The sequence below is a fragment of the Crocodylus siamensis genome, chromosome 4, assembly GCF_052110815.1.
Source record: "Crocodylus siamensis isolate JL-2025a chromosome 4, ASM5211081v1, whole genome shotgun sequence".
NCBI classification, from domain to species: Eukaryota; Metazoa; Chordata; order Crocodylia; family Crocodylidae; genus Crocodylus; species Crocodylus siamensis.
The window spans coordinates 54,520,359-54,533,237 of NC_143398.1; the positions used below are offsets into that span (position 1 = coordinate 54,520,359).

Here is a 12,879-nt window from a genome sequence, read left to right on the forward strand (position 1 = left end):
CTAAAATCAAGGTATATCACATCCACTGGTCTCCCCTCATCCATATATCCTGTCACTTTATCGCAGAAGGAAATCAGACAAGCAGGACTTGCTCTTGGTGAATCTATGCTGGCTGTTCCTGATCACCTTGGTCTCCTCCAGGTGCTTCACAGTAGATTCCTTGAGAATCTGCTTCATGATCTTTCTAGTTACTTAGGTCAAGCTGACTCATCTGTAATCCCCTGAATACTCTCTCTTCCCTTTGTTAAAGATGGGAGCTATGTTTACCCTTTTCCAGCCATCTGGGACCTCATCCAGCCTCCATGAGTTAACAAAAAAGATAGTCAATGGCTCTGAAATTACCTCAGCCAGTTCCTTCAGTACCCTTGGGTGCATTTCATCTGGCCTTGTCGACTTGAAAGTATCTAGCTTCTGTAAGTAATCCCTAACCTATTCTGGCATTACGCTAGGCTGTTTTTCTCCTTCCTTATCTCTGCTGCCTGCTACATTCATCATCTGGTAGCTTTCTCTATTTGTCAAAACTGAAATTAAAAAGGCATTAAATACTTCAACAATCCCTGCATTTTCCACAGCTAGATTGCTCTCCCCATTTTGTAAAGGTCCCATGGAATCCCTGGTCTTCCTCTTACTTTGGACATACCTATAGAATCAATTTTGATTGCCTTTCATGTCCTTTGCCATCTGCATCTAAAATTGTGCCTTGGCCTTCCTAATCCCCGCACCCTTTCCCCCCGCATGCTTGTGCAATACTCTTATACTCTTCCCTAGTACTATATATGACCAAGTTTCCACTTTTTATAGGATTCTTTTCTGAGTTTCAACTTCTTGAAGAGATTGCTGTCTAGCCAGGCTGTTCTTGTATTGCATTTCCTGTTCCCCTGCCTCATCAGAATAGCTTTCTCCTGTACCCTTAAAAGAGCCTTGTGAAAGGTACAGCCAGCTCTCCTGGACTCCTTTTCCTCTCAGATTTGCCTCCCAGGGGATATTGCCCATCAGGTTTCTGAGTTTAGCCCTCTTACATGAAATAAGAACTGTTCAGTTAGCTAGCCAAAACTGTGGGCTAAAGCAGAGGTTGTTAACCTTTTGGGGCTATTGCAGACTGCTGCTTACAACCCCTGGTGTGGGCCACCAAGCTCTACATCCCTCTTCCTGTGCCCTTCCCATGGCCCTTTCCCTGATCAGCAGATACTGTGGAACCAATAGATGGAAAAAGGCAATTAAGGGTAACGGAACCCTGGGGACACCTCCTGTTCTGCAGTAGAGGGAATAAAATGAACGTGGCAGTAGGACCCTGGGGACGCCTCCACTCCTGCTCTGGCTGGAGTGTGCTGCTGATTTCCCCAAGCTGCTGTGAGCTGGATCAGATCTCTTCATGAGGTTGGCCCAGTCCACAGGCTGTAGGTTGCTGGCCCCTGGGCTAAAGCATTCAGAAAGAATCAGGTGGCTTGCAAAGCCTCCCCATTTGCTCATTCCTCATAGCAATCCACATGTGGTTGCTGCAGGTGTCAAAAAGTAGTTCACAAATAAAAGACTTATTACAGGGACTTTTGTTCAGTCACTAAAGTCTTTGAAACAATTTTGTTAATGAAGTTAAACTTTTTAGAAAATGTTCTCTTTATCATAAATGCTTCTTTGAATAAGAAAACGAGGCTATCTTGATATTAATCATCAGTCATGTTACAGTGGTTCGGTTGTGTACAGATTTTTTCTCTTCCAAAAACTTGCTTTTTTTGTAACCTCTAACTCACCTTTTTCATTACAAGAGGACATTCCCAGGCATTGTTTGTTTTTCAGAATCTTAATTTTTTTTTAGAAATATTAAATAATGGCTGTAGTTGAATTCTTTGCAGTGTACTACTTTTTTTTCTTCTGAGTTATTTATGCGTTGCCTTTTGTGTATCAGATCATGCAGTATAGTCGGGCATGTTTGTAATAACAATTTTGAGATTAAAGAATATTTATGCTGATGTCTAAGATATAAAATGTTTGCTACCCTAACCAGCCAGTCACTGCAAATATTACGTTAAAAGGAGCCAACCCAATAGATGTTGACTAATGTATTAATGTTCAATAACATAAAACTGGATGATTAATACTGATGTTCAATAATGTAAAACTGGACAGCACCCTCTAGATCAGAATACATTTTCCTTATTATAAGCAATCATTTCACATAAAGCTGTTCACAAACTGATCAAGCTTTTTAAAGCTATTTAGTATTTATGCCTCCACCACTTAGGTTGGATGGCTTTTCCTAACCCTCAGTGTTATGGTTAGAAACCAATTTCTAGGTTAAAATTCTACATTGGTAATTTATACCAATTTGTTTATGTGCTGGCATTGTATTTTATCTTAGGAAGGTATCCTCCCTGGTGTTTATTCTCTTAATCTTTTTGCAGAGAGCAATCATATCCCTGGTCATCTTTCATTTTACTAAGCTAAATGAATCAAGCTCCCTCACAAAGCTTGTTTACACCATGGTGGTAGTACACTAAAGCCAGAATGGCCCCAAGCACCCCCATTCTGCCCACTAGTGCCACAGTCAAATCTCAAAGTATGCTGGCAAGAATGCGTTGCTGTCTTTCCCAGTGGCTGCTCTCAAGCACACCAGAAACCAAGGTCTTGAGAGCTGGCACAGAGGAATCCGCCTGAGCAGACACACGGGTGCTCTTTGCGGTCTGGAACATATCAGCAGCAGTGAGTGGGTGGGATGTGGTCAGGGGCATCGCATTTTCAACTCAGTGCTGTCACAGTGGACATGTGCCTTTTAGTCTCCTCTTGTCAAATAGACCCTCCCTTTTCTTTATCATCTTTGTAAACTCGCTCTGCACATGTTTTTGTTTCAGTTTCTCTCTCAAACTTGGGGAACCACAGTTGTACCCAGTAATCCAGATAAATGCCTTCTACAGTGGCATTAATGCTTCAATTGGAAATGTCTTTGCCGATATATCATAGGCCTGCATTTACCTCTTTGATGGTCATAACACATTGTTTATGTGCATAATCATTCTGTTATTGACTGATTACAGCCGGTTCCTTTATTTTCTCCTCCTCCTATTTTTCCCAACTGATGAGCATTAATGCCATCTTACAGTGGAAATTGTTATTGTTAGCCCCTAAGTAATGAGACTGCATTTTGTGCTATTAGATTTCACTCCCTTTCTATTATTCCAGTCCTCAAGCTCAGCCAGTTCCTTCTATAGTTCATTTTGATCTTTGCCTCCAAATTTTCTCTTCGTCTGATTTCATTGGCATGTTCCTACCTTGTGTGCTCACTTTGTTAATGAAAATGTTAAAGGAGATTGGTTCCAACACTGCTTGGGGAACTTCTGTAGCAACACTGCTCCCCACTACCTTTTAGCACAACCCATTACTGTCTGTAGCTAATTTCTTATTCGCCTTACGATCTCCTTTGTATCTAATTTCCCATGTGGCACCATACCACTTGGGTATGCCTTAGTGATTCAGATTTCCATTTTCTGCATTTGTATTGTCTAGAAAATCACTAATCAATGAAACATAGCAGATAAGTTTGCCTTTTGTAAACTTCTCTCTTATTTTCTAAAAAAAGAAAATAATTGTCATCTTTAATAATTTTCTCTGTATTCTAAAACGCGGCACCATTGAGGTTATATGGTGCCGGGACCACTTTTTTCTGGTTTAGATATGTGCAGGTTTTGCTATTCCTCAGTTATGTGGTACCGTATGTATTACAGATTTGTTAAAACTCCTTGCTGAGAAACTTTAGTTTCATATTCCAGATCTTTCATTATTCAAAGATGGATGTTGTCCCAAGCGCATTAAGCTCTTTTGAGTTTATTGCTTCGGTCTCTGATGGAGTAATTTCTTTTTCAGTATCTCATTCCTATTAGCCACACTGTCTTTGCCCCTTTTTTCAATATCATTTTCCTTTTTGGAAACGCAGACAAGTTCTTGAACCATGCCTAGATTGTTTTTATCTTGGCCTCATCATTATATCATCACTGCCTCATGGCTTCTTTCCCTTTGTTATTTAGTTAGGTGACTGAGGAATATTGAACTATTTGTTTTAGTTTCCCTTGCAAGATCCAGCTGGGCCTGATTTTTTTTTTTTTTTGACAATTCTCACATTATTCCTTCACTTCCTGACCTCCAAGATGTCTTTTTCTTTGCTGATAAATCCTTTTTCTGGCATTGCTTTTGGGATCTTACTTCTCCCATCCTTGCAGGGGTAGCCATTCTGAAGCCTTTCCATATAGGTAGGGGTCTACCAAATTCATGGTGGAAGTGGGGTGCACTGTGGTAGATTCCTTGTTGATTTAATGGAGAGGCCCCACTTGCAGCTTGCTTCTGCTCAGCTGGGCAATGAAAACTGTGATTTTAAAAATGGCTGTTTTTGCCTCCCACCACTGATTGGCTGAGGGACCCTGGATGGCCCAGCTATTTGCTGCTGACTGGAGGGGAGGCAAAACAGCCACCATGTTTAAAACCATGGTTTTAGCTTCCCTGCAGGGGAGAGGGGAGCAAGGGGTGCAATGCATGCAGGGGAACAGGCAAGATTAAAGGAGCCACTGTGCGCTCTACTTCTGCCGTGAACTCGGTAGGTCCCTATTTATAGGTTGTTTTCCGTTGATTGGGATATGAATTCCAAAGACTTTTTGTAGTAGGGAGAAAGTATTATTTTTGGTTTCTCCTTAAGACATGAGGAAGGGCACCTGATGCATGAAAGCTTATTCAACAGCTGTCATAACTGTACAGTTGGTTCAGTAAAAGATACCACCAAAAACCCTTGCCTTATGAAGCAATAAGTTTGTGTCTTTTTGCACATATGACCTAAAGAAATTCCCGAATTTAAGACATTGAACTCTTCCTAACAATTGACTTCAGTAACAAGCTCATTTAATTTCTCGAAGTCTGCTCTTTGAATTGAAATCTCAGCTGCAGATGTTTTAAAGTAAATGAGTGATAAAAAGGAATCAGTGTGCACTTCTTTGACCTGTTTACCGTACACTTTCCAGACAAATAAAATAGACACAGTCCCTGTTCAGCTAACTAAAATAGAGGTTTTCTGGTTCATGAAAAATGTATTATATATATTCAGTTGTGGTCTCAATCAGTTTTTTTTTCTTTTTTTTAAATTACCACCAATCAAAAAGTAAAAAAATAATAATTTCTGAATCAAAATGGTCTTCCCTCCTAAGTCCAGAGTCACCTAGGTGAAATTAACTTTACTGTCAGTGTTAACACCAGGAGTAGCAATGAAGCTGATAGGATCATCAGTTTAATTGAGTATCTGCTCAGACCTCCTGATTTCTGTGGTCACCTTTGGGTAGGGGTGGTCAAACCGGGCAGTATTCGATTCAGATTCAGCCCAATTCAGGAGACAGTGATTCGATTCACTGATTTGGATTGCTGTCCTGATTTTGATTTGGCTGAATCTGAAGATTTGATTCTGATTTGGACAATCAGTGATTCAGCCATAGACACAGCTTTATATGTTTTTTGTAGCTACCTCAAGGTACCAGGCATGGCTTGTGAACGTTGAGATGGTGGGGCAGATGGAGCCACTTCTGGTGCCCTTTTGAGTCACCCCAGGCCCAGGAGGCATCAGTTGCTGAGCCACAAGGCAGGGGGGTCCCCCGCATGCTCCGCAGCGGACCCAGAAGTGGACTGGATGTACTTCTGGTCCACTTATGGGTTCATTGCCAAGCACGCAGGGGACCTCCCTCCACTTCCATGAGATGCTCCATCTGCCCCACCATCTCAGCGTTCACGAGCCACACTTGGTACCTTGAGATATGTAGAAATAACATATAAAACTGTGTCTATGACCAAGTCGTCAAATCTCTTCGAATCAAATCAGAGGCTTCTGATTCAATTCAGAGAGATTAATGGATCTTCTGATTTGATTCAGATTTGGAGATTCAGCTGCCAAATTGGGCTGAATCTCCCCTGAATTGAATCAGTGACCAATGCTTTGCACAGCCCTACTGCTGGGAATCAGGTGGCCTGGGACACAAACTGTCTTGGAAAGTCCTTGGATCCTCAACCTAAAGTAGTTCTTGAGATGTCACAGACCTGAAGAGCCCATTCCAGGACTTCCAGGCTTTGTCTCAGCTCTGGAGCAGGGAGCTTAGACAACCTGAGAACACTAGTCTGTTAGGACTTCTGTATTATAGCCAGGCAATCTGTGTGGGCAGCTGCTCAAGAACTGCAGACCTTGAATTATATGGATTCTTGCATCTGGGAAACCCATCCATCAGAGCTGTCACACTGCCAGAGTCTTAAAGCCCTATCAGCATTTCAGGGAAATAGACAATTTTTTTCCATCACTTCAGGTGGTAAGCCAGGAATGATAGTTCAAGCTGAAAAATTCTGAGCAAGTAAGTCCTAAAAGTTCAAGAGGCTAACTTAGTCTGGGAATTTCAAAGCATGTAGGCTTTTTTGCTGTTGAGTGGAAGTGGAGACTGTTAGAATTAGGGCTCTCTGAGTCTCAGAAAGACGTGGAGTAGAACCTGGGCATGGCTGGATGTCAGAAAACTAGGCTTGGATAGAGGGTTGGATCCCCAGTAAACTTACAAGATCCCTGCAAGTTGGCTTCTGATTGTTCTAAAATGGTTAAACCCCAGATGTTTTGGGCAGAATAGTATAGTTCCAGCATAGTGACATTTTCCAATAAACTGATTTGTTGGAAAATCTCTTAGAGCAGTCTAACTGTGATGTGACACTGTGATGCACAGGAAAGCAACAAACACATGTGGGTTTGAGATGGGAGAAAAATAAAAGAAATCTTATAAATAAGATTATAAGGATATTCAGGTGGAATGTGTATGTACTTGATGTCATAATATATATAGACCAACTTCCTCTCTAGTAAACGGCTCTAATCATATATATGGAGAGTCCTTGAATCTTTTCTTATTTTGCTTTGGAATATTTGACATATGACATTATTTGCAGAATGTAATACCTAGATCTGTGCCACAAAATCATTATTCTGTTTGCTAAATGTATTGAATTCCACCTCTTAGTTCCGTGTGGCTTTTGGGATGTAGTTTTTCTGTACATTGGCTTAAGAGAAGAAATGGAAATTGTAGGTCCCCTCTACACATTACAGGTATTGTGCAATTAACAGAAACCAGCTACATGTGCAGAGTTACCTATCATGCCATAAAAAGCTCAAACCAGCTATAAAGTTAGACTTTGAAAATGTGTACTAGCATTATAGCTGGTTACTATTCAGCTTTAAATTGCACAACTAAGGGGGATGCTGGTTTGTGTTAGCATGCTTCCCAGTGTTAGCTGCTTCCCAGTGTTACCAGCTGCCACCATATCCCATCCTTAGGATTTTCATGGACCACAAGCCTGGGAGACCACAGCAACTAGGACCTCTCGTCACCAAGGTATTCACACCCAAGGTCTGCCCCCAAGGTCTGGAACAGTCTGCCAGCAGAGGTGGTTCAAGCACCTACATTGAACACCTTCAAGAGTAAATTGGATGCTTATCTTGCTGGGATCCTATGACCCCAGCTGACTTCCTGCCCTTTGGGCAGGGGGCTGGACTCGATGATCTCCCGAGGTCCCTTCCAGCCCTGATGTCTATGAAAACCACCAGGGCTGGGAGATCATGGCAGCTGAGTCTCCCAGGCACGGGGGTGCATGAAATGCCCCCGCAGCTGGGAACTCCTCAGCTGAGTGGGCTTTCAGCTGTAGGAGCTTGCTGGTGCAGTAGGAACCCAGGATTGGTTTCCTTCTGCACTGGCAATAAGGTGTGATGGGATCTAATGTGCAATCCCACAGTCATACTTCCTACTATACACGTGGCATGGCAGGAGGTGCGATTGTGTGGATTGTGCATTAGATCCCATTGTACATTCACCTGCACATGTAGAGGGGCCCTTAATTGAGTCCATATTAAAAGACTGTTTTGAATATATTTTCATTAAAACTACATTGTATTTATTGTTTCAAATATGTGAAGATACATCTTTGATACTAAGACATAGCAGATTATAAATTAGTATAAGGTAATGAGAAGGATTGTTGACTTATTTAAACGTCTCATATTCCAAATGATTTTTTCAGGCCAAGCAGTAACATAAAGAAGAGCTGCAGCAGAAGAGACAAGGAAAAAGAAAAGCAGAGGAATATCATCTTGTTCTCAATATATTTATACACAGGTAAGATAATTTGTATTTTATTTGAAAGTTTTATCTTCCCTTACCATTTTCTACCCGATCCTTTTTCTATGTAGTTATAAAACACCCTGATAGTACTGTCTTAGTAAAATGATAATGTATTTAGTTGCATTTTGAAACTTGATAGTGTAAAATGTTTGTGGCAAATATAAATTAAAAAATGTCAGTTCTGCTAAAGATCTTGGATCAAATCTGTTTAAAAAAGGAAGGCAGCAGTGTATCATGACTTCTGTTGAAGAAGTTACTCGATATTAAACTGTTATGTTCATAGAAACTGAAGATTTGTGGGATGTGCATATTATCAAAAAAACTTTTCCTCTTACCCCATTAGTTTTTGTGATGGTGCCATCATGGCTTCTTTGGTCCCATGGTTTAGGTCATGAGAGTAAAAAGTCTGTTTTGAAGACAGCTTTGATTTTGCTTTCTGTTCTTTTTGTATCTGCACTTCATAGATCTTTTGACACTGGAATAGAGATAGCCTTCCTAGAATTGAACAGTTTCTGAATAGTCATTTGTGTATTCATATATGACTCTTATAAAAGAAAAATCTTATTCTGAGATCTTGAATACAGTACTGTGTACTGTCTGTTGCAACAGACCCTATTTATCTTGTGTAATTCATGAGTGGGTGGCTGCATGGTGGTTTATCTCTTATAGAGATGTGTTTCAGAGGTTTTCCCTACTTGAAAAAATGCATAGTAGACTTAAGAAGAGAAAAGAAGGAGCTGCATAACAATAACCTTTAATTTTTTAACTAACTTGTGTTGCTGCTCTTTCACTGAGGGCTAGCTACTGTGCTTTTATCTACTGTGGGGTAACTAGCAGGCAATTACTCCATACCAACACATGTTTAGTAAATCCCAAACCCCTCCTATGTTGTCGTAGCTTCCCAACATTCAAATCAGACACAGGTACCTGCTTCCCATCAAAAATGTAGCCTTACCTCTACTTTTAGCGCTCTAATATTTTCTATAGTTTGAAAACTTATGTATTAATGCCCAGATGCAAGTGCATAGACCGTTTAAGTGCAGGTGGAAGACAATTGATACATAAATCACTTTCAGTAAGGAATAATATTGACTTAAAATTTTTAAGTTGTGGCTGTAAAATAGGTTGTGGAATGCCACAGACCCAAAGACCGAGATGATTACACAATTATGTGATTTGATTGATGAAAACGAAGTTCCAAATAACCTGTAACATATTGATACATATAACCTTAGTAATAAACCTCATTGAAGAGAACTTTGGGCATTGATAAGTAGACAGGAGAGATGGGTAACTGCTCTACTGCAAATGCATGACAGCTTTGTTCCAGAGGCTGGTAAACTACTCAACCCAGAAAGGACAATCATAGACTGTACAAGAGAATGACTCTAACCCAGAGGTGGGGGGAGGGGGCGGTAATTATTTGGGCCTGGAGGACACATAGGGAGTTTTGATGAGTTGTTGCAGGTGGGGTCAGCACCCCACCCCAGGCAACAACTCATCAAAATGCCCTATGTGGGATGGGGCTGCAGGTGGGGACCTGTGTTTTGGAGCGGGATGGATGGGTGAGGCTGAGATCAGAGGGTGGGGTCGTGGACCAGTGACAGGGTGGGCCCAGGCCCTGGGGCAGAGCCACAATCCACTGCCCACAAGCCCCTGCCCTGTAGAGGGGTGTGGGGGGAAGCATGGGGAGGCATGTGCATATGTTGGGAGGGGAGCTGCTTGGATGCTGTTGCACTTAGAAAGTGGGTTTTTAAAGTTAGTGCCCCAAGAATTGACACAACACCCGGTTGATCAATAGAAGAAAGGCTTTAATAACAATACCACAGCAAAATTATAAAACCAAATGACAGAAAAAGACTCCTTCCCAAAATAGAATGAGCTACTCCACAAAGTCCTAGTACATATTTAGCAGCAATAGTGTTCTCTCCTCAGTGTCGCGAAAGAAGCTGGTCCAACCTTAGCATGAAGTTTGTCTACTCTTGTATCAGTAAGGTATTATATTTTCCCTGTGGCCTGAGCATGACTGTACAAAGGAAGTCATGAATGCAAGTGAGTTTTTAAGAAAACTTTCTGATACTTTGAAAACATTTCAGATCTCTATGTGGTTTTTTTGGCAGTTTGGCAAAAACAATTATCGTTAGAGGGAATAATTGCAGTCATAAAATAGTTTGGTAAAGTCTATTACAGGTACACACTTAAACCCATACAACCACATTTCCCCTGTCTTTAATTATCTTCTGTATTCCAGATGTAACATAAATAGAACCAAAAACCAGAATGAGGTGCTCTGTAACAGAAGTTCTGTTCATTCTTCAGATGAAAGGTTGTTCAAAGTAAGCTTCTAATTCATGAAAGTGCTCCCTATAAATGACTTTGTTCTAAATATAGAATAAGAATTGGATTCAGGCTCTGTTCCTTCTGTGAATAAACTAAGATCATTTTATATAAAGTATCTCCATTTTCTAAGGTAAATAGAAAAAAAAGAAGAAAAGATTAAAGATGTCATACTGCCTAAGATGTCACATAAACCAGGCCCAACAAAGCACATAAGAACATGCTTAATTTCACAGGTAGCATATACTTGGGTCCTGCTTCAGGACACCATTCATGAAAACATTTACACACGTATGATTAAACAGAGGCTTAAATTCCAGGAGTGAGTGGAGCTTAAGAATCTGCACAACATAGTGTTAGGCATATTTACGTGTTTCTTGAATACGAGTGGACATAAGCAAATGATTAAATGCTTTCTGCATAGGACCATTAAGCACGTAGTTAACTTTTAAATCAATGAGAATTAAACACATACTTAAATACAGACTCAGCTGTGTGCATTTGTTGAATCGTGGCCACAATATCAAGCAGTACCTTGATTTGTAAAGGCACTAAATAAACTAAGATTAATTTGTACAGTACCTTAATACATTCATCCTGGAAAGCCCAGTATATCCAGGCTTCTTCCCCTTCTTCTGGTGTCTGTGGGCCCTTCCTCTGCTGCTTGACCCACGAGTCTGTCTGTAGCCCTGATTGGTGAAATTCTGGGTGAAATCTTGACCCACATTGAAGTAATTGATTTTTGGGTTTTGCTCTTAAGGGGGAAGGGTAGAGTCGCGATTTCACTACTGGTGCTTAGTATGAAGGTAATGAGGCATAGTACACAGTTCCTGACATCATACTTTCAATACCACTGCTTTGCTTAAAGGAGTAATCATGGTAAACAAAGATATAGTGGAGAGAGAGAGATGAGGAACAAAATGGGAGCAAGAAAGAAAAGATTTTGAGATAGGTAAAACACAAGATGGACTATAAAATATAAACAGTCTATAATGGAGGAGGTTTTAAAATATAGGAGCAGCATATATGAATAAAGATTAATATGGCAGGGGAAACTTCCACAGTATTTTCTTATTCTTTATATTTTAAAGGATGGTGGACAAGCTTGATACAGAATTTGAAATGCATGTTTATTGTAGGATCAAATGGATTAAGGAAATATTCAGTTTAGGTTTTTCAGACACTATTTTTTTAAATATGATGCATTAATCCCTCTTTGAAAAGCAGATCTGCTGTTCAGGAACCTTAATAGAGATTCATTATTGCCGTTTTCTTCATTTCATTTTCTCATTTCCTAGTTTATTATACTTTCTTTAACTTAGGAATGGCAGATATTGATATTGCTGAAATTGCTGCAAGCTTGAATGAATTCTTTGCCTCATGAAAGAAGCAGGAGATTGTATAGGAGCCATAGGGTTAATTTTGCCTTCAGGGGAAAGATTGGAGTAAAATATTTTATAGTTATCCTTGAAATACTGGAAGAAAAAAAATATAATTAGATGATAAGCGTCTAGGCCCAGGTGGAGTGCATCCTAGAATTCCAATGAAGTACCATATTAAAAAAGCAGTCACTACAAAAGGTAGGATTATTTTAACCTGGTGTTTCAGCCCAGGGAAAAACAGGCATCTGAATATAATCTTTTTGTCACGAACAGTCTTGACCAGACATGTACTCAAAGGACCCATAGCTCCCTGAGGCACAGGTTTTGATGTAGCATTAAACCAAGCCTCTCTCTCTTCCAGCTGCCAGGCAGGAGGCAGGCTATGCTGCCCTCGCCCTTTCCATCCTATTTCAGAGTTCATAGTGGGTCTTGGATGATTTTACAGGCTAGTCCTAGATGCATATGAAAGCACCCCAGTATTGGGAGGTTGGTACATACCCAGATATTGCAGATAACATTGCCAGAGTTTATTAATCTCCATTTTATGGCCTACAAGAGCATTGGGGGAAAAAAATGCAAAGAAATATAGTACCAAAGGAAGCTACAGATTGTACCTAGATTATACACTTGGTAAGGAAGCTCTGTAAATAAATCTGAGTATGTGTTGTGGAACCCTTAGAAACACTGAATTTGTCAGAGTTTTCTACGTACATATGAGCTCATGCTTGCAGTTCCTTCAGTTCAGAGAGCGCTGAAGTGATAAACAAAGAAGAAGCAGTGAAGAGAATTAATCCAGATTTCAGAAAAGCTTTTGAAACTACAGCACAAAAGATCAGCTTACAAAGTCACTTGGAAAAGGACCACTGGAATGGATTATAACAGCATACAAGGGACAAAAGATAGCACTTCAAGGTAGAGAAAAATAATTTGGTTTCTGGAAGTATCTGTTTTTTAGTATGATGTATAGAAATGGGGTAAAAGAAAATACAGTTTCT

General features: G+C 40.3%; 1 protein-coding gene across 30 annotated transcripts in view; it reads left to right on the top strand.

Moving 5' to 3' along the window:
• NRCAM (neuronal cell adhesion molecule) overlaps positions 1-12,879 on the top strand; it is a 250,160-nt gene that overhangs the window by 95,283 nt on the left and 141,998 nt on the right. For all 30 annotated transcript variants that reach the window (XR_016441757.1, XM_090042304.1, XM_090042305.1 and 27 more), the window contains exon 2: positions 8,065-8,159. The gene's annotated coding sequence lies outside the window, so the exon portion shown is untranslated. The remainder of the gene's footprint in view (positions 1-8,064; positions 8,160-12,879) is intronic.